Below are 5,461 nucleotides of genomic sequence, written 5' to 3'. Positions count from 1 at the left end.
TCTCTACTGCAATCAGTTCTACTTGTGATGGTATATCTAGTTTTATTTCCTTGACATTTAGATTTTTCTTAGTTAATATTATAATTCCTCCTCCTTTTTTTTAAATTTCTGTCTCTTCTCCATATATTGTATTCCTCTAAGTTTAGTATGTCATTGGATATCCTTGGTGTTAATTTTGTTTCAGTTAGGCATATTATTTGTGGTTCATTTTCTCTGAAATAATCATTCATCTCTAGTAATTTAGATACCATTCCATCCACATTTGAGTACATCATCTTTATCATCTTGTTTATATACTTGTCATGACATGGTTCTACTACCTTCCTCCTTTTTCTTCCATCCTGTTTGTGTACCACTTTCGTACCTGCAATCCTATTACTTTGTAAAAAAAATTTCTTCTTCTCCTCTTCTGATCTTCCCTCATTTTTTGTTTTTGCTTCCTCCCTTTTCTCTTTCAGTAATTCCAGTTCCTCTTGTGTTAGGCATCTTTTTATCCATACATTTTTGAACTCCTCTTTTTCCATAAGATTCTTTGCATTTTTTAGTATCTCTTCCACAGTGTTTACACTCTGGAAAGTCACCTTTAGAGGTCTTGTCTTGCTTTTCTCGTATTTCCCTAACCTTTTGTGTTCCTCTATGTCTTTACTACAGATTTCCTCTGATACTTCTTTCAGTAAGTTCATTACATTTGTCATCTCCTTTTTGTCTCTTGTGATCTTGTTTTTAACTTCTTCCTCTTCTATACCAGTGATTACTATTGATTTGTTTATCTCTACTGAATCTCAGACTAACTTTGGATTGTTTTGGATTATTCTTTTCACCTCCTTTTTGATGCTTTTTTCCTCCACCCTTGTTTCTAAGTCTTTCTTTACTTTCACCATTTCAGCATACGTGGTTTCTACATCATTTTTGTAGCTTTGCACAGCTTCATTCACTTGTGTTATCTTCTCCTCAATATCACTGCTCTGGTCAATAAGACTGCTAACTTGCCTAATTGTCTCTGTGTCATTTTTGAACTCTTCCATAACACTCTCGTGATTGACTACTGTACTTGCCATTTCACTCATTTTCTTCCTAAGTGTACTCATTTCCACTGTTAGTTCACTGATGGTTGTGTCTTTCTTATTGGCCTCCCTTCCTAGTTTTTCTATTTCTTCCTTTATTAAGTGCATCTGCTTCTTTATTTCATCAATTTCATTTTTGAAAGCCATTTCTAGTTTGTTTACACGTTCGACCGGTCTATTGTGAGTCTCTACTTCAACCAGTTCTTGGTAGAAATCATCATTTTGCTTTTTACCTTTATCCCTTTTCTTTTCCAAATTTGCTTTACTAAAGTATGTGTCCATTTTGCAATACTTAAAGTGCAAAGCATGTACTTACAATCTCCGTGTTGTTGTAGTCTAAACAAACCTTTCTCTCTCTCTTTCTGTGTGTGTGTGTGTGTGTGTGTGTGTGTGTGTGTGTGTGTGTGTGTGTGTGTGTGTGTGTGATGTAATATCAAATAAAATGCTTCCACCCAGCTTACACTTACATATACTAGGTCGGATCCAAGAGTTTTAATACATCTTGTACTGTATGTTCCAGTACCGAGTCAGTAACCTACGCTGAAGTGTGAACAAAATATACATATTACTCTATCTCTGGAACAAGCCATTTCTCAGTACTTTATACCAATGGTGGGAAAGACACGTTCAAAACAGACGTATTTCTTGCCCCTGCGTAATAAAATCAAATAGAAAAGCAGGCAACGTATGTGTATCTAATTTCCTTTTAGGGCCATAACTGTACACCCATGACTTATCACCGGCAATTAAGAGGGCGATAAATGAAGACCGAATTTTAATCTTTTCACCGCCCTCACTCACTTTTAGATGGTGAACTCTTGATCATCATTCAGTAGTCGTGGAATACATTTTGCAGACACTCCAAACATGGGAAATTCTGCAGTCAAAAAGGCCTGACATAATCCAAAGCAAATTACCAGTGTTCCCGCGTTGGGAGAGTCGATGGTCGGTCACTTTATTTATTTATTCGTTTTTTTTTTTTTTTTCACCTTTGTGTTTATTTCACAAGTGGACGATATCGATGGTCATGCTGAAAGTACCTAATCTTTGACTGATTCTCGGGCATTTTGGAACGTCTCATCCACTAATAAACGATAGTCTTTTTCAAACCGTTGTTACCAAAGACATTTTTTAGTATCTGGAGGATTTTTGTTCCATTTTTACCTTTTTTTTTTCACACTAAACTAGATACACACACTGTGCTTCTCTTTTTGTTCGCTTTTATTACAACTGAGGCAAAGATACATTTGTCTTTAAAGATTTATTTCTCCCCACTGATATTATCTATGGAGGAATGGCTTCTCCTTGGGGTATGGTAATATTTCTGCTTTGTACCCACCGCAGCCAAACTCATACACAGAGTCCCGAGAGGAAAGGGCATACATTGGAAAGTAGTAGATGAGAGATATTTAAGCAAAACATGCTATATTAATACAGGTCCATATGTCAACCGTTGCTGATCTAAAGTTATTGATGAAGTTATGAGTGAATTATGAGACTATTTTTCGCCCATAAGGTCGTCAGCACCTGCTTACGGTTCAGATTTTGATCCATGATGATTTAGCATATTTGTTTAGAGCTCCCTTATCTCTCGTTTCTTGCCGAGACACCCTGCTTAATGGCCATATACCGTTGCAACGCCTTAATCCACTATAGCACCCAGTGTCCTTTGTTGGTTACTGCCTAACGTAAGAAATGTATCGTGGGTTACAAAAAACCATTGGGCTTGGCTGTCCGTGTAGAGTCACCTGAAAGTAGCGCTAAATCGTGACTTGCTGGTGTATAACTACATCAAACACATTAAAGAAATTACACTTTCAGAAACACAGACCTACAGTGTGTAAAAAATAAGTTGTTTACTGAGATTTCATGCGAAGTAACGGTCATCTCGGGGTTGCAGAAAGGGACCCGTCAAACTGACCTTGCTCTTCACTACCCTTACACCTGGGGGTTGCATGCAGGCAACAGAAAGATCTGTACGAAAATAATGTGCATAATATTTTTTACTACCACTCTAAACAAACACTTCCAAATCCTTATTCAGATTATGTATCATTATATTACACATAACTGTTGGTAATACGTAAAAACTCTGGGAAAGAGGGAAGTTAACCAGCACCTGCAACCAAAACTGTGTTAAATGTATATCCAAGAACTTTCTGTTGAAGGACGTATGGCTGGTGACTGTATTATGATACATCAGTGGGAGAGGCTTACCTCACCCCCGAGAATTGAATAAACAAGACCTAAAACACCTAGCCTAATCGAATTATTTTGCGTCCGAAGAATTCTTGTCGCGGTGAAAGCGTTCATATGGTTTAAGTCTGACGTCTGTTGGTTTTATGATGCTTTGTGATCTAGTGGGTTAAGATGCCCCGGCCAGATATGTCTTAATCATTATTGCAGAATATAGAATGCAGTTTCTGCGATTGCATGAATCGAATCTGACAGTCCAACTGCGTTTAACCAAGTTATTTAAACTCGGTGATGGAGTGAGACGGATGTGTGATGTCCCCGTGGCTGTTATATATGCATATGGATGGAATTATGAAAGAGGAAAAGGCTCGAGTTATGAGAATGGAATGAGGATGGTAGCCTAATGGATGGAGGACGTTAGGGTATTTCAAATTTGATGTATGCAACTATGCTGTATTGCTTGATAATAGTAAAACGAAGATTGTCGCAAACTTTCGTTGACGTCCATGAGCATCATCCACTGAAACAAAGAGTAGATGAGAGTAAAGTGACTAGTTGAAAAAGAAGGTGACCATCAGTGTGATGGTCTGGTGGTGGAGAGACTAAGTTAGTGAGGCAGATGAGGTACTGCTGTGAGCAAAAGTTTGTCGACTCTTCCCTGATGACTGAGACAATGGAAGATGTCACTCCAACTATTTTTATGTAATATTAATATAAAACGGTGAACCAAAGAGCATAAAAGGGAGGGATACTCTCTGTCGCCTGGGAAAGAATGAGAAATATGGAAGGCAGGACATAATGGTGAAAGGGGCTTGTCGGTGAACTATTGCTCATAACTGTAACTGGCTGCACAAACAACATGGGTAAATATGTCAAGGAAGTGGAAAATAGAGCAACACAGGAAAGGATAATGATTTTGGCTATGAAGGTCTTGATGGTAAAAAGAGGTCTGTGAAGGAGGGCTACAAGAGAACTGGAAGAAGGTGGTTAAGTACCTATACTAACGTATGGGTATGATAGGTGTCCGAAGTGTGCGAAAAGTCAAGAGTTAGAACAATGGATGTGAGGCGTCTGAGTATTGTGTGTGGCGTGCCCTGAGTAGATAGGGTAGGAATAATATACTTTTTGAAGACTTGGGATCTTCACAAACGGTTGAGAAGAGTGTGTTTAGGCTGTATCGTATGGTTATATGGAGTTAATAGATGAAGTTAGGAGGGTGAAAAGAGTGTATGTGACAGTCTGAAAGTGGGAGGAGGTGAGGTAGGACAGGAAGGTGGATAGATATGATAAATGAATGTGATAAAGCGAGGCATGAGGGTTTATCAGGCTAGATATCGAGTTGGTTAGTTAAATTATGTGCGAAAGAGCACATAACAAGGGTTCGACACCCTGTTTTAAATTAACAGTAACAGCAGAGCGGTCTAGTTTCTTCCTAGTACAATTATGGATATTTTGAGAAACTTCGTTCATATAAATTTTGTTTTGCAGTAAAAAATACTCGGAACTGATAGGTACTGTGCATTAGTTTTAGGATGAAAACCAACTGTAGAGGTTGAGAGCCTTTCATGTATATTTGCACTATTCTAAATGGTTGACAACAGTCTACCTACAGTGGTATAAATGGATAGCTTACCAATCTAGGGTTAATGCTGGACTTAATAAACCAGGATCCTACCAGTATTTTACAAGGCATCAACCATCTTGGCATCAATTCCACGTACAATCAACATAACGGTATCGCGCACCTTACAGCACGTATCATTCTGAAACGCGGACGAAGCATTGTGAAATATGGAGCACTCTGCGGTTACAAGTGCAAGAAATGGCACAAAGTTCACATTCTGTGTGTGTGTGTGTGTGTGTGTGTGTGTTTTTTTTTTTTTAAGGCCAAAGGTTAATAGATTTATGTCGTTCACTGACCTGATCAACCTTTACATCAAAGACAGCAAATGTCGAATTCTGTTCTCAGAAATTCGGTATGGCGATGGGTAATCTCCTTTCACCTGTTCTTAGTAAGCTGTAAATGGAGTTCTTTGAGCAAAGAATTCTTGGTAACATGTTACCTTATGGTGTAGCGTGGCTTAGCTATGTAGATGAGGTAAAATGTCTCTGGCCATGTAGTTAAAACTTGAATTCGTTTCTTCCTCAGTTATAAAACTCAGTACCTTCAATTAAATTCATAGTGGGACAAGAAACCAAAG

Source organism: Coenobita brevimanus, chromosome 113 (assembly GCF_032717465.1).
Source record: "Coenobita brevimanus isolate Jiangsu-jjx chromosome 113, ASM3271746v2, whole genome shotgun sequence".
In the NCBI taxonomy this organism is placed as follows: Eukaryota; Metazoa; Arthropoda; class Malacostraca; order Decapoda; family Coenobitidae; genus Coenobita; species Coenobita brevimanus.
The sequence above is the reverse complement of the archived record's forward strand: the minus strand, read 5'-3'. Positions refer to the sequence as shown.